Source organism: Schistocerca cancellata, chromosome 2 (assembly GCF_023864275.1).
Source record: "Schistocerca cancellata isolate TAMUIC-IGC-003103 chromosome 2, iqSchCanc2.1, whole genome shotgun sequence".
Lineage (NCBI taxonomy): Eukaryota > Metazoa > Arthropoda > Insecta > Orthoptera > Acrididae > Schistocerca > Schistocerca cancellata.
In genome coordinates this window covers 174014417-174031053 of record NC_064627.1, presented here as the reverse complement: position 1 = coordinate 174031053, position 16637 = coordinate 174014417, and the positions used below count along the sequence as shown (strand labels likewise).

Genomic DNA, 16637 nt, shown 5'->3' with positions numbered 1-16637 from the left:
GGGCCTCCCGCCCCGAAAGTCCATATTGATGATTATGATTCCTTGAATGGTTCGTACGCTGACACTTGTTGATGGCCCAGCACTGAAATCTGTTGCAATCTGTGGTACAAATATGCAAAGCACTTTAGGGGATTGAAGGCAGTATATGGAATATTGTTTATTTATTTATTTAAAGAAATTTTCAGGAAATCAATCACAACCCCCGCCACCCCATCAGCTATCCTGTCACTGTGACAGATGAGTTTAAATGTAGAGGTCGTCAATCACCTTCAGACAGCAGTTTGGAAACTCTCCAAAATGCCGCCAGCCTGTTCCAGTTTCCTTATGTTGTAGCATTCCGTCTTCAGGCCACAAGTGGCCCATTGGGACCATCCGACCGCCTTGTCATCCTCAGGTGAGATTGCAGATAGGAGGGGCATGTGGTCAGCACACCGCTCTCCCGGTCGTTATGATGGTTTTCTTTGACAGGAGCCGCTACTATTCGGTCGAGTAGCTCCTCAATTGACATCACGAGGCTCAGTGCACACCGAAAAATGGCAACAGCACATGGCGGCCTGGATGGTCACCCATCCAAGTTCCATCCATGCCCGACAGCGCTTAACTCTGGTGATCTGAGGGGAACCGGTGTATCCACTGCGGCAAGGCCGTTGCCCTCCTTATGTTGTAACTGTCTTTTATTTAAAATCATGTAGTGTGTGTGTGGTGTGTTATGGTAGCAATGGTAACAACATGATTTATACTGTGCGACATCTAGTTTTCTGCGAGAGGCAATGGATGAGAATGTCTTAATGTCAATTTAGAACCTGACACAGACCTCGAAGTCGCGGCGGAAAAACAAAAGGTGTGGCATTGTACAAAATATGTTACAGCAGAAATAAACAATGTTTCAGACAATGACACAGGGCCACAGGGAGGGTCTCTTCGACTTACAGTATAGTTTGTGGGATACGGTCATCTTCCTACAGTACAGCGATGCAACTATACACTGGTCTGTGCAATGGAACAATAGCTGTATATTCAATGGGAATGTCACATGTGCTCAGTGATGGAACAGAGACGGTATTTGTTTTAGATATATGGGGGGAGAGAGATGCGGTAAATATCTCATCGAGTTCTCTGTCAGATGAAGTTAGTGGAGCTTTTACAGTTCGTAATTTTTCTCTGTTGGATTGTACAGAATAACTAAGACAGCATGTTGGGGTGATGGACGTGAATGGGCCCTGAGGGATGCCGATCTGCTTCGGACAGCAGTCCTTGTATGTAGTTTGGGGGTGCATCACAATGCAGTAGCAAAATCCTCATCCTTCTCCCAGTTCCCGTACTGTCTTTTATACTACCGCATGTTGCAGGAGCAGGCTTCATTCAGCACTGACGTTACACTTCGTACTCTGTTGGCAGAGCTACAACATGTTCCCCTTTCCACCGAATGGTCAGAACACAGTCCTGTCACACTAACTTAGGTCACTCTGTTTCTACATGGGTTGCAGAAGCTCTTTCTGACTTCTGCTCAGCTCCTACTTATATTGGAATGATCACGTGCGCAAAGCTGCAGAAATGTCGGCAGTTGCAAGAGGCATAGAGACTACCTAAAACTACATAGGAATTTTACTGTAGCTGATAGGTTCGAGAAAGGTGACTTTTTTTTAGATATTTGAGAGTGTCAGAAATATGATTCACTAGTGGCTATAATCATTAAAGGACTTCTCCATAGGATCCAACGCAGTTATGTGCTTGAATGGAAAGACTTGATTCCAGATTCCAGACAGCTTTTCTAGCGAATAGCATAACACTACAGATATGAAAAGCCTGTGTACATTCCTTACGGTCTCAATCAGCACACCATCTACTGTTTTTGATCCTTCTCAATCAACCTTTGCCTATAACCCAGCGGATATATTGCACAACCTCTGACATGGCATCGAGACAGAATGCATTACAAATACTGGAGAAATATCTGCCGTTGGTATGAGGGAATTGCAAATATCAGTTTCATACGATGTTCCTTAGTCCAATCACTTTCTAAATTCGCTAATTTTATTACGAGGTTGCAAATCCACTTCATTCGGAGCTAATGCCATACCGCGATTTATAAAGCTGGTATAGCTTTTGACATGGATACTTGACTGTACCTGTAGAACCAAGACTGTTTGTGGCAGTAACATACAGTAGTTGTTGCAATCGTGATTTTTAACATCTGGTGGTTTGTAAGACGATTACACCTCTCTCTCTAAGGCACAGTGCTACCACTCGCAAGAAAAAGCTTATGAGAGACATGTCCACCCATCGCTGATTTTCGCTCAGTATTATTTCGTGTCACCAGTGATCAGTTACTGGCGAAGTATTATACTTAGTAGCAGGGGATGCATGATAAGTTCACCTTTAGCACCAGCCTTATAAAGTTTGTGTTTGTGTTCCGACATGTACAAAGGAAATGATTAGGTCCAGTCGTAAGGAATGTATGGATTTGACGTGGAATACTGTGATAGCAAAGGGAAGAGTATGTCAGGTCATGAGAATGGTACAGATATTTCTGTTTTCAGAGCCACAGTTGTCAGCAGGGTGTATTTTTGATACTTCACTCATTGTCAAATGTCGTTCAACAGAGAGCACAATCGTAGCATTTAATTGTAAGTATAGTGATTATACACTTATGTGGCCGATTACGTAGGACGATTCTGTCAATGCGTGCTTGGCGCGGTGGCGGCGGTGGCCTGTCGCGGGAAAGGTTCACGTTTCCTGCTAACGGCAGGAGCCGTCTGAATGGGGGAGGCCTGTTGGAATGCTGGAATGTTGTTGACTTAACCATGTCGTCCTGTAGACGGCCGAATATGTGTTGGACAGCTTTCGTGATCGCGTGGAAACTTGAGAAGATTCAATATAGACGTGTGTTTTATTCCCTCCCTTATAAACTGTCTGATTGACTGCTTCTTCACATTTCCTGTCTTTATTTGGTTGAGAGAAGATCGATTGTGGTGTGTTGAGTGCTTCTAGCAGGTCAAAGACGCATGGAGGACAGGTTTGCAGGTTCTCTAGACATGAGAAAACACCTTAGCTGACTTTGTAAATTATAAGAATGATTTCGAATCTGTTACATCACCGACATCGGTATCTGTGAGTGGAAAAATCAGCTTCCTCTATTTTTTCAAGTTTTCACGTAAAGGTCTTCACAGACAAATGGTTCAAATGGCTCTGAGCACTATGGGACTCAACTTCTGTGGTCATAAGTCCCCTAGAACTTAGAACTACTTAAACCTAACTAACCTAAGGACAGCACACAACACCCAGCCATCACGAGGCAGAGAAAATCCCTGAGCCCGCCGGGAATCGAACCCGGGAACCCGGGCGTGGGAAGCGAGAACGCTACCGCACGACCACGAGATGCGGGCCTTCACAGACAAGATAAGTTCCTTGATACTCAATGGCTCACAATGCTTTCTTTATATACATACGCCAATGTGCATTGGCTGGATTTAAAAGACGCCCCTGTGTATTGGCTGGATTTACAAGTATCGAAAATTCCAAAAGGTTTCTTGGAACTGGTGGAGTCGATAAACCGAAAAGGCTCTAGGGCTTTTTTAAATTGTAATTACATCCTTTATTCATCAGGTAGTATGTAATGGTGGGAGGCTTCTTTGCAGTGCGAAAACGACACCCAGCAAGTGTGGACATTTTTTTATACACGTATAATTGATCGTCATAAATGTTATGCCGCTGCTTGAACATAAAAGGACTGTGGCTTATGTTCCAACATATTACCAGACGTTTGTGAGACGTAAACAAAAAAAAATTACGTATGTTTGGTTGTAAGAGAAGCATACATTTGACGTGGTGAACTGTGATTTCAACGCATTGAGGAATGTATCCCAATGTAAGGGCTGATGGATTCATTTCGAAAATGGCTGCACAATATAGCAATTCAAGGGCTCAACTGGACCTGCTGTAGTGTACAAACGGGACAGGCAATACGGCTGTAAAAAAAACCGTCCCCTCAGCGGCATCCTCACGTTTTCCTTGTCGCATTATCAACAATGATGTTAATTACAGTATATGAACCCGTATCGGTGATATCTTTCCAACACTTTCGACCGCATGGGCGTTGTTGATTATCACATAGTGCCAGACGCCTGCCCTTCATAACACTTGTTTTAGAGATTCTTGACAGGATGCAGCACCTTCCAGAAGTGCTGACTGGAAAACTTAATCGTCAGATAATTTCCTACAACTGAATAGAATCGAGACATGTAGTTGGTGTGAATGTGGGCATGCCATAATGTTTTCAGGTGCTGTAAACATATAAACGACAAGTGCACTTTTTGTCTGAAATACGTATATGTTGCAGTTTAAAGTTACTCTGACTTATGATCAGGCATGTCCAGAGAAAATGACTGTGTGCCCTATCGTGAGGGAGGTATAGATTCAGCATGTCGATAGTCATAAGAGGAATGAAAGATTTTTTTTTACTTGGAAAATTATGTGCACCGTACATTGTGAGATTCTTTCCAGAACCACGGTCATAAAGGGGATACATATCCAGTACATTGCTCTGTGTCAGACTGCAGCACCAATCCTAAATATTTAATTGTAGTTACACCAAACTGATTCGAACATGATGGAGGCAAGTTATCTATGGAAAGTTCTGAGAAAGCAAGTGTTCAAAGACAGGTTGAAGCAGACCATCCACATCTGGCAGAGATGTAGCTGTAGGACTCCTAAAATTCCAGCCATTTTTCTCTTCTGTAGGACAGTGCTTCGAATTCTGGTTGCGTAATTGTTGCGATTTTACCATATGTGATTAGACAGTGCTATCTTTCTAAACAACAAGAATGCTTTTATGATAAATGGTGTTTTCGCGAGTATACACAGACATGATGAGGGCTTTTAGCAGTGAGAACGTTTGCCGTTTCTGAGACTTATTTTGAAAGCAGGACGTCACAGTATCCAGGAAGGGAACATGTTGTGTCTCTTTAGGACCATCAGGAAAAATGCATTCGATGTTATTCTGGTCTATTTTTGTAAACAGGTCGTGTTAGGGCAAGAATTTCCACGCAGGCAAACTGAAACACCACGAAAACTCCTACAAAAGCGATGGTTAACTATTTCTGCAGCACTTTACGAATTCTGGTAAGGGGCTGGTAAGTAATCATTGTTGCATCGTAGTCGTCACATGTCTCTCAGTGCGGACCTGCAGTTCTGTACCATTGCACCAGCAACAGAGCCTAGGTGAACACGTATTTCGACAGGTATCTCAGGTGTCATAAACCAAAGGGATGCTGCTGCCTCATCCTTGCAGGACCCAAACTGACACCTGCATATGGTTCGGCACCTGACGGCCGCGTCGTCACTTTTTCGGGGGCCGCAGGTGCATCCCGACTCCTCGGAGAGTGTGCGGTAGTGTCCTGTGCGGTCCAGCGGACAGGGCATGGCAGGCGGTGCGTGCTTTGCGATCGAAAGATTTTTAACTGTGTGTAATTACATGTGATGTGTGTTTCATGATGGTATTCATTTGTAATCTGAATAAAAAAAGAAATGAGATCGATGTAATTACTTTCCACAAGACCTACAGCTTTCGAAGCAGCAGAGAATGATGATCAAGTGAAATCCAAGTCCCGCAAACTGGAATTTTTATAAAAGAACAATACACCCTAGAATTTCCCTTCGTGAGATCCTTCCTCTCCACTGCGGAGGTGCCAATTTCCAAGTATAGGGGTGGAGGAGAGGGGGAATGGAATGGGATACGGGGGTGGGGATGGGATGGTGGGGAGGTGATCGATTTCCTGAAAATTTCTTTAAATAAATAAATAACTATTTCCATACACGGCCTTGAATCCGCTAAATTGTTTAAATAAACAATATACCACACTTTGTCTAAATTGTTTAAACAATATTCCATACACAGCAATCGATTTCTAGACAAATTCATTAACTAAATAAATAAACTATATTTCATACACTGCCATAAATAACTACACAATATTCTATACATTGTATAAATTATTTAAACAATATTCCATACACTACAATCGAATTCCCTCCAAATGACCGATCAACTGAGTCTTTTTCCCGCCAATTTCCGAGTGGGAGGGTGGGAGGGAAGGGGGTTTACCAGGGGGGGGAGAGGTTAATTAACTGATCAATTTAATGGAGTAGTCAATCAAATTGATAAGAGTGAAATGGCTGTTCTAATAACTCGACCTGAAAGTGTACATGTAGCAGCTGGGGGGGAGGGAGGAGAGAGGGTGGGGTATTTCCCAGGAGAACAATAGGTTTGAGCCTGAGTGCATACCTGCCCCTAAGCTAGGCAACCCACACTAACAAAATGGGCCAGAACGGACCTTGTCTCGCTACTAACATGACCCTGGAAACACTTTGATCAGTTGTGGAAGATGCTGTTTCTCGATTTCAACTTGTTGCAGAAAATGATGGACAGTATACAGAACATGTGTTCCTGAGGGGTGTGGAGGTGAGGGAAGTGTGCTCCCTGCCGCCGTTGGATAAGCAGCTGCAGCAGCAAGTCGTATACTCCTAGCTCACTCATTTGTTACATAGTTTAATTCTTAATTTCTTTGCGTGTTTTTGGTACTTGCATTGTTTAATTCATAAATTTCGGGCGTATTATAGTATTTGAGAGTTGCAGCATCGCGTTTTAGTACCTGAATAGTGTAAAATCGCGTAGTCTCCTTCCGCCGCCGAGCAGTGTGTCAGCAGTGCACAAGTGGCAGCATTACTGCATTTACTAGGCAATCTTGTATTTTAATAACCGTTTCAATTTTGTGTCGTTTTGTTTGTGCTCTCTGTAGATTAGTTCAGACGTTCTTTGCACAACAGTTTTTAGCATGGATAGGGACTGCAACTGCTGTGTTCGGATGCAGGCTGAGTTGGCATCCCTTCGCTCCCAGCTTCAGGCAGTGTTGGCTTCGGTCACACAGCTTGAGGCTGTTGCCAATGGGCATCACTGTGGGGGTCCGGATGGGGGTTTGTCGGGGACGGCCAGCTCGTCCCACGCATCCCCCGATCGGACTACGACTGTGGTTGCCTGGGATACTGCCCGCATTGAGGCTGATCCCTCCCTGTGGTAGAGTGGGAGGTCGTCTCAAGGTGTGGCAGGCGGCGAAAGTCATTCCGGAGGGCTGAACGGAAGGCCTCTCCAGTTTGTCTGACGAACCGGTTTCAGGCTCTGTCTCAGGCTGATACTGATCTTCAGCCTGACATGGCTGCTTGTCCTGTTCCAGAGGTTGCCCCTCAGTCTGCAAGATCCGGGCAGTCACAGAGAGTGGGCTTACTGGTAGTTGGGAGCTCCAACGTCAGGCGCGTAATGGGGCCCCTTAGGGATATGGCAGCAAGGGAGGGGAAGAAAACCAAAGTGCACTCCGTGTGCATACCGGGGGGAGTCATTCCAGATGTGGAAAGGGTCCTTCCGGATGCCATGAAGGGTACAGGGTGCACCCATTTGCAGGTGGTCGCTCATGTCGGCACCAATGATGTGTGTCGCTATGGATCGGAGGAAATCCTCTCTGGCTTCCGGCGGCTATCTGATTTGGTGAAGACTGCCAGTCTCGCTAGCGGGATGAAAGCAGAGCTCACCATCTGCAGCATCGTCGACAGGACTGACTGCGGACCTTTGGTACAGAGCCGAGTGGAGGGTCTGAATCAGAGGCTGAGACGGTTCTGCGACTATGTGGGCTGCAGATTCCTCGACTTGCGCCATAGGGTGGTGGGGTTTCGGGTTCCGCTGGATAGGTCAGGAGTCCACTACACGCAACAAGCGGCTACACGGGTAGCAGGGGTTGTGTGGCGTGGGCTGGGCGGTTTTTTAGGTTAGATGGCCTCGGGCAAGTGCAGAAAGGGCAACAGCCTCAACGGGTGCGGGGCAAAGTCAGGACATGCGGGGACCAAGCAGCAATCGGTATTGTAATTGTAAACTGTCGAAGCTGCGTTGGTAAAGTACCGGAACTTCAAGCGCTGATAGAAAGCACCGAAGCTGAAATCGTTATAGGTACAGAAAGCTGGCTGAAGCCAGAGATAAATTCTGCCGAAATTTTTACAAAGGCACAGACGGTGTTTAGAAAGGATAGATTGCATGCAACCGGTGGTGGAGTGTTCGTCGCTGTTAGTAGTAGTTTATCCTGTAGTGAAGTAGAAGTGGATAGTTCCTGTGAATTATTATGGGTGGAGGTTACACTCAACAACCGAGCTAGGTTAATAATAGGCTCCTTTTACCGACCCCCCGATTCAGCAGCATTAGTGGCAGAACAACTGAGAGAAAATTTAGAATACATTTCACATAAATTTTCTCAGCACGTTATGGTCTTAGGTGGAGATTTCAATTTACCAGATATAGACTGGGACACTCAGATGTTTAGGACGGGTGGTAGGGACAGAGCATCGAGTGACATTATACTGAGTGCATTATCCGAAAATTACCTCGAGCAATTAAACAGAGAACCGACTCGTGGAGATAACATCTTGGACCTACTGATAACAAACAGACCCGAACTTTTCGACTCTGTAAGTGTAGAACAGGGAATCAGTGATCATAAGGCCGTTGCAGCATCCCTGAATATGGAAGTTAATAGGAATATAAAAAAAGGGAGGAAGGTTTATCTGCTTAGCAAGAGTAATAGAAGGCAGATTTCAGACTACCTAACAGTTCAAAACGAAAATTTCTGTTCCGACACTGACAATGTTGAGTGTTTATGGAAAAACTTCAAGGCAATCGTAAAATGCGTTTTAGACAGGTACGTGCCGAGTAAAACTGTGAGGGACGGGAAAAACCCACCGTGGTACAACAACAAAGTTAGGAAACTACTGCGAAAGCAAAGAGAGCTTCACTCCAAGTTTAAACGCAGCCAAAACCTCTCAGACAAACAGAAGCTAAACGATGTCAAAGTTAGCGTAAGGAGGGCTATGCGTGAAGCGTTCAGTGAATTCGAAAGTAAAATACTAGGTACCGACTTGACAGAAAATCCTAGGAAGTTCTGGTCTTACGTTAAATCAGTAAGTGGCTCGAAACATCATGTCCAGACACTCCGGGATGATGATGGCATTGAAACAGAGGATGACAAGCGTAAAGCTGAAATACTAAACACCTTTTTCCAAAGCTGTTTCACAGAGGAAGACCGCACTGCAGTTCCTTCTCTAAATCCTCGCACCAACGAAAAAATGGCTGACATTGAAATAAGTGTCCAAGGAATAGAAAAGCAACTGGAATCACTCAACAGAGGAAAGTCCACTGGACCTGACGGGATACCAATTCGATTCTACACAGAGTACGCGAAAGAACTTGCCCCCCTTCTAACAGCCGTGTACCGCAAGTCTCTAGAGGAACAGAAGGTTCCAAATGATTGGAAAAGAGCACAGGTAGTCCCAGTCTTCAAGAAGGGTCGTCGAGCAGATGCGCAAAACTATAGACCTATCTCTCTGACGTCGATCTGTTGTAGAATTTTAGAACATGTCTTTTGCTCGAGTATCATGTCGTTTTTGGAAACTCAGAATCTACTATGTAGGAATCAACATGGATTCCGGAAACAGCGATCGTGTGAAACCCAACTCGCTTTATTTGTTCATGAGACCCAGAAAATATTAGATACAGGCTCCCAGGTAGATGCTATTTTTCTTGACTTCCGGAAGGCGTTCGATACAGTTCCGCACTGTCGCCTGATAAACAAAGTAAGAGCCTACGGAATATCAGACCAGCTGTGTGGCTGGATTGAAGAGTTTTTAGCAAACAGAACACAGCATGTTGTTATCAACGGAGAGACGTCTGCAGACATTAAAGTAACCTCTGGCGTTCCACAGGGGAGTGTTATGGGACCATTGCTTTTCACAATATATATAAATGACCTAGTAGATAGTGTCGGAAGTTCCATTCGGCTTTTCGCGGATGATGCTGTAGTATACAGAGAAGTTGCAGCATTAGAAAATTGTAGCGAAATGCAGGAAGATCTGCAGCGGATAGGCACTTGGTGCAGGGAGTGGCAACTGACCCTTAATATAGACAAATGTAATGTATTGCGAATACATAGAAAGAAGGATCCTTTATTGTATGATTATATGATAGCGGAACAAACACTGGTAGCAGTTACTTCTGTAAAATATCTGGGAGTATGCGTGCGGAACGATTTGAAGTGGAATGATCATATAAAATTAATTGTTGGTAAGGCGGGTACCAGGTTGAGATTCATTGGGAGAGTCCTTAGAAAATGTAGTCCATTAACAAAGGAGGTGGCTTACAAAACACTCGTTCGACCTATACTTGAGTATTGCTCATCAGTGTGGGATCCGTACCAGATCGGGTTGACGGAGGAGATAGAGAAGATCCAAAGAAGAGCGGCGCGTTTCGTCACAGGGTTATTTGGTAACCGTGATAGCGTTACGGAGATGTTTAACAAACTCAAGTGGCAGACTCTGCAAGAGAGGCGCTCTGCATCGCGGTGTAGCTTGCTCGCCAGGTTTCGAGAGGGTGCGTTTCTGGATGAGGTATCGAATATATTGCTTCCCCCTACTTATACCTCCCGAGGAGATCACGAATGTAAAATTAGAGAGATTAGAGCGCGCACAGAGGCTTTCAGACAGTCGTTCTTCCCGCGAACCATACGCGACTGGAACAGGAAAGGGAGATAATGACAGTGGCACGTAAAGTGCCCTCCGCCACACACCGTTGGGTGGCTTGCGGAGTATAAATGTAGATGTAGATGTAGATGAAGCAATAGTTTAAGTCCCTGCCAATCAAAAGGAAGGAGCGTTTTAGCAGAACAATAGGTTAAGTGCCTGTCAATCAAAGCAGAACAATAGGTTAATTACCTACCAATTAAAGGAGGAAAATAAGGCATAGCTGCCTCTGATGCAGGAAATCTGCCCTAACGAAATGTGCCAGAACAAACCTTGTCCTCCTACTAGCATTCAGAATGTGGTGTGGAATGCATGCCTTCAATGCAGCTAAATTTGCAATCGGAACACTGATCTTTCAGATAGCCCCACAGCCAGAAGTCACACAGATTAAGAACAGGTGATCGCGATCACCAGGCTGTAGGGAAATGACGCCTGATAATTCTAGCATTTCCGAAACGGCACTTCAGCAGCTGCTTTACTGGATTTGCAATGTGCGGAGGTGCACCATTGTGCATAAAACACGTACAGCGCCATCTACTGAACAATTTTCACACTATTTTTTTTTCTTCTGCCATACGTTTTCGCCCTTCTCAGGTAATATTCCGTTGCAATTTGACGTCATTCTGACCAGTGGTGTTATTTCTACATCGTTTTGAAAGTTTAACTTTAATTAGAGTCACATATATCATCACCTGAAACAATGAGAAACATCAATTCATTACTATCTCAGTAATAGACAGGGGAAAGGCTAATGGGACTCTGTGATAGCTCTGTACATGTGTTTTCAAAATAAGTATGAAGGATCAGTATCAGACACTGAGTGTTTTTCTTTGATGTGGTCCGAGGATTTCAGTGACTCTGTGAACTTTTATTTCCAACTGAGTGCAATGTAACTTTGTTTTTATTTAATGAACAATAATTTTACTATGAGAAAGACGTTATATGTCTTTCCAAATTTCTACCTCCCATATGGTACCATATATTGCGTGTTACTGGTTGGTTTGGGGAAGGAGACCAGACAGCGTGGTCATCGGTCTCATCGGATTAGGGAAGGATTGGGAAGGAAGTCCGCCGTGCCCTTTCAGAGGAACCATCCCGGCATTTGCCTGCAGTGTTTAGGGAAATCACGGAAAACCTAAATCAGGATGGCCGGACGCGGGATTGAACCGTCGTCCTCCCGAATGCGAGTCCAGTGTCGAACCACTGCGCCACCCCGCTCGGTGGTTGCGTGTTACTGTTTCTATTTCTACTAAGAATGTAGTAGACGCGAAATGCCAGTGATGGACTAAAATTCATGGAGTCTTTCCCACGAAAGGGATACCGGCCATACCATTTGCTACTGGCACCTCACACTACTTATTACGTTATTTCAAAAAAATGGTTCAAATGGCTCTGAGCACTATGGGACTCAACTGCTGTGGTCATAAGTCCCCTAGAACTTAGAACTACTTAAACCTAACTAACCTAAGGACATCACACACATCCATGCCCGAGGCAGGATTCGAACCTGCGACCGTAGCGGTCGTGCGGTTCCAGATTGTAGCGCCTTTAACCGCTCGGCCACTCCGGCCGGCTATTACGTTATTTCCCTAGTGCTGCAATCTCTACTGCTCTGAGGAGGAAACCTTGGAGCTATACATAATGGCTGTACGAGTGTATCAAGAAATGTGAGGGTACCAAAATCCACTAACGCTCAAAGCAGATGGCATAGTGTGTTAGCTGAGAAGATCAGTCCTGACGTGAAAGTCTGTAAGATCAGCTGCTATTTATTTTGGGTGTAAAACAGTGTTAGAGGATATCTGGAAAATTCAGAGACAAGAGAAATTATGCTTTACAATTGTGTCCAATATGGCCAACATTCGGTAAAGTAGTAATTTATTTCTGCCTTCGATTTGAGAACCCTGTTGAGCATCACACCAGATAACGCATACATGGTTCCATGAGAGTCACACTGAATATTTTGTTTACGGAACTACGTTAGGTATTTTCGCTGTGCCTTGGAGGTTTGTAGTGTTCACAATTTTGCGAACCGTGTCGTTCGTAATATAAGAGCTGGAAATATTCAGTGTCTATTGTTGGCCGGGCACTTTGAGGAAGCTTCAAGCCTTTAGTCACACAGAGTATGGGAGCTTGATAAGTTTACGACCACCATAACAATAAGCCATTCATTTACATGTGAGAAACTGCACATTGTCACCACTTTCTCTTTCATAGCTGAGGTCACTTTCACTGAGACTTTTATCACAGTATAGAAGGAAGAATCCTTCTTACCTACTCTCATCAGTGAACTCTCCTTCACCCCCAAAATCCTCCGAAAGTCACTTCGCATCACTATCATCACTTACAGGAGTTCTGGCTACCGTCTGCGTACAAAATGAGGGACATTACGCACTGTTTCTTTTTTAAATTGTAGAAATTAATTTTTTTGAACTTACTGGCCTTTTAAATATATCACCGTATTCTACTGAAGGTCAAATTATCGATGACTGTAACTCCTTTAGAAGCCACTAAGGTGAATAAAAGCACGCCATTCCACATATTTGCACAGCAAAGTATAGATGTATTTTCAGTTTTAAAGCAACACTTCTCTACTACACTGTTTCTTATTCAAATAAAATATACGACCCGTAACTCACTCCTCCAGAGTACCGTTGTCCTTATTGTAAAAGTGTTTTCAAAACGCTGTGACTGAGACTAGCGTAATAGCAGCAACGAAGTTTATGAGGTCGCGTTTTCGTAGTAGCAATGGTCCAGTACTTGTAGCCCAGACACAGAAATGCAATAAAATAAGCGATTGATGGTTACGTTATGAAGGGAGCACATTTTTCTCTAGAACACATGTCTGTGGCTCGCCTGAGTGCCGTTTTGCAAATCTCATTACGATAATTTATCTCGCACCACGAATTCAATACGAACCGACACATTGGCAGAAGTGGGCTGCAGAATGGAATACCAGACGCTGCCAGCATGTTTCTGTCCATGACTCTCATCAGAGTCTCCAGTTTGGCTGCTTGGTCGAAGAGTCAGTTGCCCCACTGGAAAAAAAAATTACGGTGCACGATCACGATAGTCTAATCACATAACGCATATCTCGTAGCAAATTTCAAACTGTTGCTGAACACGTTCAGAAACGGTACAAGCTAGAAGACGCCGGTGAACTCATACATTCACAAAGCTCCATGTTGAATAATTCGAGAACGGAGACCAAGTACGCCATAAACAATAAACAAATAGGTACTGTTGTATCCAAATAGAAATCAGAGTCCACAGCGAGGTAATTAACACAGTACTACAATGGTGCGTAACGAAGAGCTTCATGAAATTATGTTTTACGGCCGCGATGCACTCTTGTTAAACGTGACAAGAAGCAGAATGTTTGGGCCCTGAGCTGTAAATGCCGAGATGTTCCACCTGAGTTCCACCACGCAATTCATTACCTATGCTCTGCTGCCAGCTGAGGGAACTAAGCGATTCCACCTCCATATCACTGCCCACTTGATGGCGAACCAAAAATGCTTAACATTATTTGATGTGCAATCGTCAGATTTCCTCGCCTTGGGAACATTTTGCAGTGGTAAAATGCTTGTCCATTGTTCTTTCGATGCATGGAAACGACTAAACTGGCTCATTCAGAGCCTGTCATACAATTCTCTGACCCACTCTGCACGTATGTGTGAGAGGGCAACAGGCCATATTGGCAAAACTTTTCACAGTTCATACTGACCTTCTCTGTATCTGACGTCACAATCCAAGATGACGTTAAGATACGACACCTTCATAAGCCATGTGCCTTTCTACGATATCATCATACCCTTCTCCTCCAAACACAGCCCAGCATTTCACTGGCCATTAAAATGAAACTGCCAACCACAGCCCAGTTATTTCACCAATCAATAAACCAGAACAGACTTTTTATATGCAGTCCCAAAGCAGCCGACTTCTTTGTGTGTAAAAGTTTCTGACTAACCTGAATTTCACCCTATTTTCAAAAATATTAAAGTAATTATCAACAATGCTGGTGTTGCTTGACACTAGTAACCTACTTAACAGTTCGAGCTGCACTTGTCAATGAGCTTAATTAGATTACACATTGCACTTGGTGCAAGGCACAATGAACCCTCAAATTAAATTTTTCCATGTCTAAATTTTTCTAGACCAGTAAAAAACACATGTATATATAAACGTTCTCTAAAAGACATGTCAACTTAAATAATATGTCAGCTATTGTGGAGCTTACATTTCATACCTAACTCATGACAGTGGGCTCACATTACGTATACTTGAGCTATTTCCATATCTTAATTGTTATAACAGTAAAACAATACATGTGATTCGCTAAAATAACAAGCTAAGCTGGCAGTTGACATTTCATCGTAGGCTAAATAAGGCTATGCGCAAAAACGAACCTTACCATGCATTACTTGAGGGACGAAGAACATAGTGTCTCAAGATAATGTAAATAATTTCATTGACTCCACATTCAACTTAATACTCATTCCTTTCCTTTGGGGAAATACCTGTGGTAGCATGTTTATCTCTGACACTCTATCACAGCAAACCATACCATCATTCTGACGAGATCTATGATGAGCTGTAGCGTTCAAACTGCATATTTTTGTGATACGCAAGTGTATTTTCGAAATGCACCAGGTGCGAAATATAAATGCAACATGGTCAAGGAAAATGTTGGACAAGATTCCATACAGAGATGAAAGATCAAATTCCCAGAAACGCAATATTTGCACCAAAAATAAAGTTATCGGTATTATTTATCACAATACGTGAAGATACCAAGTACAAAACACATGTTACACTACTTTTGTAATGTACTTGTTGTATAACATTAAAAAGGAAAAGGGCTCACATATTGGTGCTGTCGGTGTAACTTAGAGGTTAAGCTGAACTTGACAATAAGCATAGTTTGAATACTGTATCGCACTTTAAGGAAACAAATAATTGTCTGATGGTCACTTGACATGAGGACTGCTGTTACCACGATCATGATGACTACGGTTACCCTAAATACATTGTGGATACTGTTATGGAACAATCATAGTCCACTGACGTAGTCTCTTTTCCAGTTCATGGCGAGATGATACAGCAACCAGTGATAAATGTTTTGAAGAGATAAACAGTATTGGCTGCAAAACACTCTTTATTATTTTATATTTTGATAATAACGCATTTAGCCATGTTTAAGGTATCTTCAGTTTGGCCTACAAAGAAAATACGAACTTTTCTTAAAAATGGCATGACCTTCGTTTAGTAAAACTTTGGGCTACCAAGGCAAATATTCAGATCAACTTACTGGCACAACAGGTGTTCAACATATAGGCTACCGACCATGCAAGTGTCTTAGCAGCCACACAGCACTGTCAGTATTTTTATTGCTGGATGTATTCCAGTCTCTATCTTCCTCTACAGTTTTTACCCTCTACATTTCCCTCTAGTACCATGGAGGTTATTCCGTGATGTCTTAACATGTGTCCTACCATGCTGACCCATCTTCTTGTCAATATTTTACATATTTTCCTTTCCTTGCAGATACTGCGGAGAACCTCCTCATTCCTGACCCTATCAGTCCACCTAATTTTCAACATTCTTCTGGAACACCACATCTCAAAGAATTCGATTCTATTCTTTTTCGGTTTTCCCACTGTTCATATTTCACTACCATACAATTCTGTGCTTCAAACGTAAATTTTCAGAAATTTCTTCTCAAATTAGAGCCTACTTTTGATAATGGAGACTTCTCTTGGACGGAATGTCCTTTTTGCCAGTGCTAGTCTACTTTTTATGTCCTCCTTGCTCCATCTGTCATGGGTTATTTTGCTGCCTAGGTAGCAGAGTTCCTTAAATTCATATGCTTCATGCTCACTAATTACGATGTTAAGTTTCTCGCTGTTCCCATTTCTGCTATTTCTCATTACTTTCGTCTTTCTTAGATTTACTCTCAATCCGTATTCTGGGCTCTTTAGACTGTTCATTCCATTCAGTAGATCCTGTAATTATTCTTCACTTCCACTGAG

General features: G+C 43.3%; 1 pseudogene; it reads right to left on the bottom strand.

Moving 5' to 3' along the window:
• Window positions 1–534: 534 nt before the first annotated feature.
• LOC126164272 (5S ribosomal RNA) lies at window positions 535–652 on the bottom strand (annotated as a pseudogene).
• Between the last annotated feature and the right edge of the window lie 15985 nt (window positions 653–16637).